Here is a 13,008-nt window from a genome sequence, read left to right as displayed (position 1 = left end):
TTGGGCAAGTGGTACACTAAACGTTGTGAACATGGAGGTTAATACCCTACCACTGTTTGCCAGCAAACAAAAAAAAAAAAAAAAAAGGACTCACAGGCATTTGGGAATGTTTGAAACTTTTTCAGGGACCTGCAAAAGTTTTTTACAAGGCGTTACATAACCACAGGTGAGGGAGTATCCCCTGTGGGCTTCTGGTATTTTTCGTTAGCTTGTAAAAGCTTAAGAACACTTGAGGCTAAAAGCACACAATGTCCCACTGCTCCTACGTAACTTGAATTAACTTGAATTTGGGCACAACACAGATCACCTAGGATTTGTATTTCACTGACATAAGAACTCGTAACACATGCTAACACATACAAGGCCCTCACATATTATTGACAATCATGTTGTCTTGGCTAACACGCCAGCAAACGGTCACAATTTAAAACTTGTTGAGCTTTTGGGGTAAAAGCAACTTGTGTTACCGCTAAGAATTGGGTTGATTATGGTATGAATTATCTGTAGCACTACCTAGTTAAGTGATGATTCTCTTCAATTCATTCAACATTAATGGTACATCTACTCATTTGATTAACAGGTAATGTAAAAGGTTGATTTGTGGAAGTTTATATTACCTAAATTCAGTTTGTATTTACCATTCACCTCAGTATTTTCACAGTCCACACTACTTCAGTGGGGCCCCTCTCCTCCTTGTAACAATTTGCAAGATATTTCACAGACAAGTGAGAGGCCAGGAGTCCCTCCATACATACATATACATATACATGTCTATTGGCCTATTTTGGAGTTGGAAAAAGGTCCCATTATACTGTAAGTCTCCATTGCTCAGAACACACATGGAATTTCTTTGCCTTCCTCGTACAGTAATGTGGATCGTCTGTCTTTGTCTGATCGACGGTGTGTCTTCATCTTACTGACTTTTGGCCCAAGTACAGCAAGGCAAATTAATTATTTCAAGCATTTAAACTGAATCTGTCATACTCTATTTGCACTATCAAAGTTTTTGCAGCTACGGACGTTCTGGGTATCGTGTAATTTCTCCCTTACTTAGATCCTGAGAGAGAAAAATAACGTGTCTGACTAAAGGGTGCAATAGGCAACTTTCAACCAGGCAACTCAGTGTAGAAGAGTCATACAATTAGCCTAAAGAATCTCCTTTAAAGCACTCCTGGCCATGGCAATAATGTTCATTTAATAGGTTCTTTGATTTTCCCTTGAATAATAAGTATATAATGAAAGCTTCCAGTTGCCCCAGCTGCCAACAAAACATTATTTTTTTCTGTGAAGCTCCTTAAGTGGGGTCATAGCTCACACCCACGGTTCTTGTAAAATCTGCATTTCCAAAAGTGTCTTTAAAGAAGTTGTCAGAGTCTTAAGCTACAGGTCCAGACTCAGCTGTTCTCTGACGTAACTTTTCCAATTGAAAGTACACTGCACATTACACTACCTGATAATCAATCAGCTGTGTGGGGTGATAAATTTCCTTCAAAACAAAATTCATGGCAAATATTATGTCAAAAAAACAAGATAATAAGATGAGTTTCATTGAGTAATATTTACTCAATAAGCTCACTAGGATAAAAAAAGACTCTCTTTGCAAAACATTTTCCACCCTCTGGGGGTGTGCTGGGACAAATGGGATCTCACTCACTCACACATGTGATGTGTGTGTATGTGTGTCCTGGAATCAGCTCTCAAACTTTATTCTCCTGACTCTAAATTGGTCCCACACACCCTGCCAGCATTATCATCTGGCTAAGCACACGTTTGTCTCTGACCTTGGCAAACACGGACAGCTACATGGGTTTTTAAACCCTTAATTTTCCTGATTTATCGAGAACTCACATAGAACAACTCTAATAACCACCTCACAATAAGAAAGGTTCCATCAACAGCCATTTTCCTGGCCATTTGCAGACTCAGCATCTAGTAATTTTCCATTGTACTTCCTACGAGGCTGAAGCATGACTACATCACAACGACAAATATTGGCCCTTTATCTATCATTACCGGTTGTGTCACATTCATTTTCACAATTAGTAAGAATTTCTTACAGCTATCAAGTATTTATCACGATGTTAAGGTGTAGAAAGGGCCGTGAATCAGATGTGTAGATGAATGCTTTGTAGTGGGTTGTAACTTGTGGTGCAAACCGAAAATAAAGGGGAAAGAAAACCAACCTGCAGACCACAAACAATTCACAAGAAGTCCCTGAAAAGCCCCTACAGTTTCACCTTTCACTCGTGCAGACAGGACTTACAGGAAGAAAATGGAGAGCATTAGACTGTTAAAGAGGCAGAAGAGTTATATAATCATGTTCTATTATGTAATAAACAATATTAATTCCAATTGAAGACCATTCAATTATTGCACGAGTCACTAGCATTTAGATCTTACAGGTTAAAATATTCCAAAAATATCTGAGGTGTATCAGCTGTTAGTGTTACAGTCCGTGGTTTATAAACCAAGCCTACAGTGCTGCACATTAATTTATATTGTGCAACCATATGTGTTTGCCATTGGCCACACAGAAGGTGTTAAAAAGAACTTTATGAATATATATTTAGTTGTTGTTTGGGTATTTTAGCAGTGCATGAAGCCTTTCATTTGTGTTTAACTTTGCTCATGTTGATGATTGATTATCTATGTCAACCACTGACTTTTCACTGTCCCTCTTTCTGTCACAAATGTGGAATAAATCACTAAAATGCTGATAAAATGTTTCAGTTTTTCATTTTTGTAAGGAACGCGACAGTCTCCTCCGCACCTACCAACTTATTTGCTTGTCAAATATCTCCAGTCAGCAGGTTTAGGTTCATCCAGCTCTCGTGATCTATAGGGGAACATTTAGTTTTCCATAAGCATAACAAAGCCTGTATACATTTCATGTTGACAGTAGATATGCTGCAGGTCTGAAGACACCTAATGACCTGCAGGCTTTATGCCCAGGCTGAAGTCTTTCCCTGTCTACAAATTGCTGCAATATTCTCTTGCACACAGGTGAAGAAGCACACCTTGTCTGTGAAACAACAGGTTTCCACAAAGTTCTCCCCTCAAGACTCAGGGGGCCCATCAGTCACTCATACACCACATCTCCAGGCACTTCAGTACTTTTCCATTCAGAATGTGTCTTCTGCTGGCCTCATCACCATCTCCACCCCCTGTCATGCTTCCTGTCATTTGCACATTTAAAACCAAAGAGAACACGTGCTACGGTCTAGTGCACTGTCATAGAAGTGGCTGCTTAGAGACACAGAGAAGCACCTTGAAACACAGATGAACTTTCAATATCTGTTCACGAATTAATTTACAGGAAAAAAGATGAGTCAAAGATTAAGCTGGAAAGAATGAGACAGACATGAAAAGTAAAGGCAAATAATGTGGAGGACAAATGGCAGCTAATTCCTATTTAAGAGCAGACAGCGTATTTTATAATTTCTCTCAAAGGTACAGTGATGTGTATATGGGGCTAAATGAGCCAGCCCACAGGGGGCATGACTTTGATTAAGACCAGTTTGCACGGAGGAAACACAATAAATAAAATAAAGACACATGCATAGGTATCATTGAGAACTAGGTAAATATGAAAATGATTTTATGCATCTACAGAGAAGCCTTCAAAGGACATATTATTCAAAATAAATGCCAACAATCACTCAGTCTTTACAATCACTTGGTTAGTGCGGGCTACATACCTCAATTAATTTTTTTGACCTTTCAAATATCAGCAAATATTCAAATTGAAAAGTCTGCTTGACACTGTTAAGAGCAATATATACTACAGTCTGAACAGCCTCAACTACTTCTCCCTTCTCAAAACAAGTGCTGTGGAAAATTACAGCTTATCAAATCCACCGATAGAGAGGATGCAGAAAACAAAGATTGGCAGCTGCGGTCACCAAAGAGTAAACCACAAGAGCCAGTTTGGACCCTCTGTGCTATTTCTAGGATAGGCATGCACCCTCACTTTGTGAGTGCCACCCTAGCTAAGTTTGAACAACTTTACATTTCATTCACGCATACAGAACTGGACTTTTAAGAACAGTCAAAAATATGTACATAGAGCAAACAACCTGATGACAAAGACAGAAACCCCCATACTCAGAATACATACCTAAAGGGAACAGTACGTGTCAGTTCTTAGAGATGATGTGAAGAGGGAACAGAGACTATAAATTCAGTCCAGCAGAAAGAGTCATCCACAGTGTTGGGCAGTGGTAGACCGATCAGAAAAAGTAAAAAAAAAAAAAAAAAGTCTGCTTCAAAAGAGTCCCTTTAACAAAGTGCTCAACAGTGAAGAAGGTGAGTCAGGGTTGAGGTTTGCTCATAACGGACGTCCCGCTGGGGAAGATGGAAGTCTCTAGAATCAACTAAAAGACTTCCCTTGGTTATAAAGCATGCGGGGTGGGAGGGCTTAGACTGTATACAATATAGCTGCCACTACTTTCACCTGATTGGTGACTGCCTCGCTGCCCCTGTCTGCAGCGAATTATCAGCGCTCAGAATGCGGGGGCAGAACCAGCCCTCCGGTCATCATGGGGGGATGCTTTGAGTAGCTCACCGACATCTCCCCCCTTATGCCCAAGTCCACGCTCATTTAATTTACCATTCATCTATTTTCCTCTTTAACATGCAACTTCTTGACAAAACTCTGTCTTTTCGCCTGGCTCTGCGTTTCTCAAAGGATGCCACAACCGCACATCCCGCTGGGCTTTTAGAATATATTTTGGGGGGCGGAACTTTGCGGAGTTTACGCCGAAATGAGAGCAAACTTTTACGAGCCAAGCCGAAATTTTCAAAAAAAACATGGCCTCTTAATTTTTTTCTTTGTTTTATTATTATTTATTTATTAACTTACTTATTTATTAATTATTTTTTTACTTTTATTTATTTTTTCTCCTTCAACTTCATATGAGATATATTCAATTACCTATTTCTCTTGTATTATTAACATGTCTATGTATTTTTGTTTAAAAAAGCTATGTTAAAAAGATATTTGGAGCACTGGGACAAAAGATGGAACAATGAGATGAGGATTTTTGTTTGTAATATTGACATGTGACTCCGAATAAAACAAGAAATGGAAAAAAAATAATAATAAAAAAAAAATAACATGGCCTGCGAGGCTCCAAACAATGGCAACGTCCATCAGTGTCACTGTTTATAGTAATGAGGCTTTAATTCAGAGTTTCTTTCTGCAGCGCTCTTCCATGTTGCCTTCACTGGAATGGGACGGGAGCATATCATGTAATATTTCACTATCATGTCCAGTGTGTCAGGAGGAAACATGCGATCTCCTCCTTCGTACTGGTCGTGGCGGAAATGAATTGAGTTTCTTCCTCATAACTGCATTAAAACCTCCCGAGGACACATAGCAGAGGTTAGATTTTTGGGAGAGATATTCCACTGTTGGATTTCAAGTGAAAGCAACTGAGCTCTACTAGTGATTTGCAGGTCGGTGAGTTTAGTAGAAAATACTACAGAAAAAGTCCCTTTATAAATAACTTACAGAAACTGAAATGCCGTAAATCAGGCTGTTCTGATCTGTGTGTCAAATACACACATACACACACACGCACACACACACCCACACACACACTCAGGAGTCATGGAAGAGGATCACAGAGACATATTCCTTTATTTCTGTGATCATCCAGTAGTTCCTGTCATGCTGAAAACACGCAAAGACATCTAAAAGATAAAACATTTTAGTGGTGACAGGATTACAGATAAGGCTTTCTCTTAACCTAGTGGAGAAGATAACAGAGCAGACTGTAGATGAACCTGTGCATCCGGCTGGGGTGCCATGTGACACATGGATTTTTCAATCAGATCAAGAGGGGTGGTGTAAACCTTTGATCAACTGTTTTACTCTAGTTGGAATAAATACATTCCTTCAGCATGTTTGCCTCAAGTTGGGAAAAAAACTTCTTCTTCTGTAATATTTCCAGCTGACACACCCAGCAGCAGAACCACTATCTTGAAACCAGAAACACTTCTACTGAGCGGAGATTCATCCAGGTCCATAGGCAGTATAATGGTGTGTCCAGATTACTGGTGAAAAAGCAACTGGTTACAAGGTTAAAATGGCAACAAAAATATAGCCCACAAAGTTGCCTGAAGCTTGTTGTGCATGACAGACACACAACAAATCTAATTGAGCTCATGTTTTTCAGGACTAAACCAATAAACCAATCACACTTCCTTTCTCTCTCAAAATGTTCCGTCCTTTTTGAAAAGAAAAAAAATAAAATAAGAAAAGCGTATTATGCTGTTTGCCACTTCCTAGTGCCCTGTGATAGACTGGTGACCTGTCCAGGGTGTACCCCGCCTCTCGCCCGATGACAGCTGGGATAGGCTCCAGCAGACCCTGCGACCCTTCACAGGAACAAGCGGTTACAGAAGATGAATGAATGAATGCCACTTCCTAGTGCATTAACAAAAAGAATGCAGAAGTGCAACACATCAGCAGAGACTCCATGACAATGTAGTAGGCCACGCTTGGCCATTTTTGTCGTTTGGCATAAGGCACAGTATGACTGAAACACACTTCTCTGCAGGTCTTTCCAACTTCTCTCCAACTTTCAAAGTAATTTAGCTAATTTCCAATGAAAATTAGCATCTGTTTTTTTTTTCTCTTGTTGCTGTTCATTAGTCTAATAATTTGTTCAAAATCATAAATATAATTTCTTTTCACAAGGCATTTTTTGCTCAGTTCAGAAAATAAACTTTTCATGTGATGGGAGTCGGTAAGAGACCTACATAATGGATACAAGGCGCTGGCCCAAAACAGATTGAGGACCACAAGCTACATCAGACATGACACATTTCTGTCTGACACCTACCCGCCTTGTGTCACATAAACTGAACAGCCAGTGTGAGGATCCTGGTGCAGTTCATCACACTGGCTATACAATTTATGTGACACAAAGCGGGTAGGTGTCAGACAGAAATGTGTCATGTCTGATGTAGCTTGTGGTACTCAGTCCTGCAATACTACAGAGAAAAACATTTCCTACTCCAAGCTGCCCCTGATTTTTTCTTCAGTTTTATTGGTGTGTGTGAGTGTGGGTGCGGAGCAACTGCCTCCCTGCCCAGGACTTCCACAAAGCTTTGCTTGTTCTGTCCATATGGTTTAGTGTATCAAGCATTTAGTGGATCACATGGTAGGAGCCGCAGAGAAACTATGGGGCCAAACAAGTTGCACTGAAGATGCAGACGTGAAATCGAAAATAGACAGAAAAAGGAAAGAGTTTCTTATGTTTGCAGAGGAGCTCAGAATAGTTATTTGCCAAAAAGAAAACAGCCACAAGCCAAATATTTTTCAGACAGCTTTCAAATATTCTCACATGAGTGGGGAAAGATGAATGTGATGCACATTCAGTAAACGTGACATATGTGTGAATTCTTGCTGCCTTCTACAGGAATGGAGCAGGACGGGAGCAACATTCTTTGGACAGCTCATCATTTAGATGCCACCCTCTAAACTACACAAAGATGAAAATGTAGAGACATCATATCATGATACAAAAGAACCCATAGTTCTGTCTTTTACAGCTGATGAAGAGAAACAAAAAGCACTCCTGACAGGTCCTACTTCCCTGAGAAGTCAAAAACTACTTTAAGATAAGAGACAACAGTACAGCACAACAAGTACTCACAATACACCCGAATACAAAAACGCAATGCAATAGTGCAAATGGCAACGGAAATCTTTCAAAGGGACCCCAAAAAGATACGAACCTAGCTGGGACATGCTTGTTAATGACTTTGGGAGTTGTTGAAGTTAGCTTCCTGTTAGTATGTGTGTTACTGTTGGAAATGAGATGTAATGTAACTTGTTGTATGCTTGTTATATATTTTTTAAATATTTATACAAAGAACTACTACTGATTTAAAGTCTTAAAAGTTATTAAAACTTAAGCATAGGAACGAGGCATGTCAATCTCCTGTATTTCCCATGCGTACATAGTTTAGGGTAGCCAGACTCAATTCTTTTTCTTTCTCTTTCTATTTCTCTCAGGACCTGTCAGCCAATAAACTTTCTTGAATCAATTAAGGCCTGGTGTTTGTTTGTGAAATACAACACATTTTAGTCAAAGTCAAAACCAAGATAAAGGTAATCCGAAACCAGAATGATGATTTTGTCAGTGAATAAAAACTGACAAGCAATGATGTTAAAGTTGGACAAATGAACTAATTCATGTTTTCATGCAGTAATAATAGGTGATAATTGAAATAAGTGAAGAGCAAATGGACACAGACACTATTTTTACATAAAAAAATATTCTATTAAATATGAGAACACATTTCAGCCCAGTTGCATCCCTTTGAGGAGACAGCTGCCGCCATCTTTGAGTGCGGTTACTATGGTTACGGATGCTAATCACGTCTATCATAATATGATAGACTCAGCGTCTCTCTTAGTATTGGCATTAGCGGTTAACTTGTTCTGTCCACTGATGTGTAGCAGCCCAAACGAAACACGAGTCAGTCACTCACTTGTTCGTCAAAAATAACGCTTAGCTTGAGAGGAGGACGCTGGGCGGTTGGAGAACACTGGCGCACTATTTAGTGACCAGTGGCAGGATGTTGATACACTAACTTACACCTTCTGACAGCATCATGAAACATACCTGAGGGTAAGCTGATAATGAGTAACGTTATTATCCTCATCAACGGCAGTACTTCAATCCCATACATTAATGGAACAAATTTATTTTTTTATTTTGCTACTCATCAGCTGCAGTGAGTGACTGCACAGGTCAATGAATCTGTATTAAAACAATTATTTTTTTTGTCCCTAATTAACATTATGGTTAATCATGTTTATGATCATGGTTAGTGATCACATCAGGCAATTGATCACATCGGTGTTAGGGACTTAACACCGATGTGATCAATTGCCTGATCACAATTGCTCTTCAATTGCCTGATCACAATGGAAGAGCTGCAAACAAAACAAGCAAAACTACAACAACAAAAAACAGATAAAATACCAGTGACAAACTGACAACCGGACATAATAGATATCATGACTTACTTTTTTCTTTCTTTCTTTCTTTCTTTCTTTCTGCCTGTCTTTTGAATTAGTTTTAGTCCAGTTTCCGTGGAAAAACAAACCAATACACAAATCTATTTCGTTGTCCGTTTTCGAAAAATGACAAAATTAACATGTATCCCCGAGATATAGAAGAATGGTAACTATGCAGTACGCAAAGATGGTGACAGCTGTAAACGTTTTTAAAAACACACACACAAAATAGAAAATTATTGCTAAGCCCAAATGTACATTTATTTATTTACTTTTTTATCTATGTAGGCTAATGTAGGCTACTCACTTACAACTTCTTTCTTCCTGACTGAATGGAGTTGTATAAACCAACACATCCTCACGCGCTACCACAAGTAAAAACTGTTCTAGTAAGGAGTTTATGGCGCCATTATTGTAGCCAAACTATCTGCAAATGTGTATTTCAATCCGTGTGTGTGTAACTGGATTTGCAAATGTGGATGGCGTGCTGTAACAACATAACAGGGCTCTCAAATAAGACACAACCATTTCAATAAGTTCACACGCTCACACGCCACACTTCTTTTATCACAGAAATGATAAAATTATGTAGTTACAGCACGCCATCCAGCCTCCATTGCATCGGGACCGGGACCACCGTTCGTCCCAGCCGTACAGTCTGTGGTACCAGCCAGCCCAGGTAGCCGGTAGCTAATATCATTGGGTGCTAGCCTAGCGCCCACTGGTGGTATGTAGCTGTATAGCTACGGAGGCACACAGACTAATCTCCACACGCATTTGCAAATCGCTGCGCGCATTTGCGGATCTGCCGCGGCAGAAGTGTAGCAAAAGTCACGTGTAAGAACACATCCAATGGAGAGGCCAGATATTTACAGATCACACATTTAAAGATTTGTCTACGCATACAGATCAATGTACGCATTTGCGGATTTTTATTTATTTATTTATTTTTTTACACATTTGCAAATCTAGTTACACACACTGATTTTTTTTTTTTCACATTTGCAAATCTAGTTACACACACACGGATTGAAATACACATTTGTAGCTAGTTTTGCTACAATAATGGCCCCATAGGAGTTGTTCTATTGCCTGTATTTTGCAAAAGTTCTGTATCAATGGTTTGTCTGTCCTCTGTTTGCAAGTTTCTCTGTTATGAAAAGTAATCAAATTTTATAAATAGATACATGTAAAAGTTAGAAATACTCAAACTAATACTACAAATCAACATTATGTAATAAAATTGACACTGAGATGTGTAATACAAGGATAATGTTCATGGTGAGAACACGTTTATGAGAAACGTTACATCCAGTATAAACCTAACAGACTACATGGCTTTTAAGGAGTGCAAAGAATCATTATCGCACACATAAAAAAAGTCTTTACCAGTTATCTTGGTTGAAAACATTGTTATGTTGTCGCTGACATAAACCTAATTCAAAGGCAGCTTGTCCAAAATAAATGATCAATGATCTGTATGTTACATTTCTGAAGTGTATTAAAAGCATGGAAGCAATAAGGATCTGCACAGCGTTCACAGAGTTCTGAGAGGAGGGCTAAGCCCGATGAGTAGAAACACATGTGTGGCAAATACTTTGCAGGGGTTTGAAAATGTTGCTGCAAAAGTCTATTGAACATCTTGTCATCAAAGGAACAGCACAAGCTGTTATCGGATACACTGAGACAAAGTAAACACCCTTGAGATGTCCAGTCAAACCCAAGGGATGGACTCATATGCAGAAATCAGAAATGATGGCTTCAGTCCATCTGCGAGTGCCAGTAAGTCATTACAGCTCCAGCATGCTCCAGTTTTGCAAGAGTGCCAGTGTGGTAGAGGAAATCACATCCCTCTGGTCATGTTTGTTCCCTTCTCACTATTTCTGTCCAGCTCTCTCCATACAGAACAGAGGACTTCCCGGATGTTCAATGGGCTGTAAGCAAACACTGATACATGCCAAACTTTTGTAACTGGACGGGCCTCCAGATATGATTTCCGGCTGCCTGGAAATTGCTACATGTAGCACACTGCTGTTTGCTTCTCATCTGCTCAAGAGAAAACAAGAAATAATTGTAACAAAATAAAGTGTCAAAATACCCAGCAGCGCAATTACATAAACTACTGTTATGTTGTAAACAGACCTGTGTCCAGAACAACAGGTCACAGAACTGTTACGTTTATTTAAATATCTGACACATTTTTACTTGGCCTAAGCTCTTTATATGTGAGCACATTACACCATTAATATTTTTAATATAATGCAACCATGTTTCAATAACTAAACATGTAAAATTTATTTATTAGGCAAAACAGGAGTGGTTGAAATATCTGTTAAAACAGGTTTGATTGCGTAGTGAGATGATAATGACTTCTGTTTGAGTGATTTATGAATTAGTATCAGACTTAACAAGTCAACAAGTTTGTTTTCCAGTAAGTTCGTTTTCCAGTCAGACCTGATACTCTGCTTGGTTGTCCTCCAGTGCGGTAGAGGAAAACACATCGTTCTGGTCATGTTTGGTCCCGTCTAACTATCTCTGTCTCAGCTCTCTCCATACAGAACAGAGGACTTCTCTCTGCAGCTTTCCAAATAACCAGATCGTTGATTTAATTATTTTAAAAGTTCGTTTTTCAGTCATACCTGATAATCTGCTTGTTTGTCTGCATATGTTTTTTTTTTTTGTTGTTTTTTTTTCACACATGTGAGGCTGACTCTGGAAACCCAACAGCTAAATGGAATGGTGGATTACACCCTGCGCAATTGTGATGATGGGTTCAGCTCACTGTGGTGTCCATAGCAACAACAATTTGGGTTTCTGTTCGTCCTAAAGCAAACAATCAACAATCAACCTGATCAGCTTACACCAGATCTAGCTCTTTGTGTTCTGTCCATACTAAAAACCTGCCTGACCTCTTGGCTAGCAGTGTACACTATTAAGTGAATGCTGCTGTGTAATGCTGAGATGAGACACAGCCTATATACATATCTGAAAGGGTTTTACTAAATGGGGTGATTTTCCAAAGTACTACAACCAAAAACAGATCAGAGTCAGCTGAATGAAGAGGAGACCGAAATGGGACTTTTCAGGGACAAATGTGTAAGCCAGCCAGTTATTATTTACTACTTGTCTTTTAGAGAGTCACAGGAGGGTCACAACCATTCACACTCACAGCTAATTTAGAATCACCATTTAACCTATAGGACCTAACACATCAAGCAGACAGTTAACAGTGTTGGGCCACTGGTGAGTGTCTGTAGCCCTAGTTTTTGAGGTGCGTCCTGCACTGGCACTAGTCGGAAACCTGTCTAGAGTTTTTCAGCCGGAGGAGTCAGTCAGAGAGATCCCTCTGAATGGGTGCAGGAAAGGTGAGATGAAAGTGATGAAATTATAAGCAAAATGAAAAAAGAGAAGAAGGAACACCCAGAAGGCTCACATCACATCAATCATAGCGTGATTCAGGAGAGGTCAGCTCTGTAAAATGTTTTGTAGCTTCATAGCAGCTAATAGTGGATCTTCTGGTTTCCCCTTTTGAATGACAAATACACACTACTGTCACCTGCTAGTATGAAGAGTTATTTCCTCTCAGACAGGCACAGAATGTACAGGCTAGCTGGTTGACTGTGGTCTTTCCACTGTGTTCAAAGATTAGTAACGTTCACCCTTCATTGCTGGTAGTTCTTTGATGCCAGTTTAGTTTGTCTGTACCATAACATGTATGTTTTCTGACTGTTGGAGGAAATGGCAGAATACAGAAAAACCCACGCAGGACATGAGGTAGCAGTATTAACCACTGCAACGGCATGCAGGCGGCCAGCGATTTCAAAGCTTAACACACTCTACACCTCAGGCCTCTCTGTGTCTGCACTCATGCAAACCTAGAGAGCTATGGTCAGGTGTCAAGTTGCAACACGTTGAGCACCCAGTTATAAGGGAACGTAATGCTGTAACTATGAATTCACCAACTTCTGCAT

This window comes from Chelon labrosus, assembly GCF_963514085.1.
Source record: "Chelon labrosus genome assembly, chromosome: 2".
Lineage (NCBI taxonomy): Eukaryota > Metazoa > Chordata > Actinopteri > Mugiliformes > Mugilidae > Chelon > Chelon labrosus.
Note: the sequence above shows the minus strand (reverse complement) of the source record.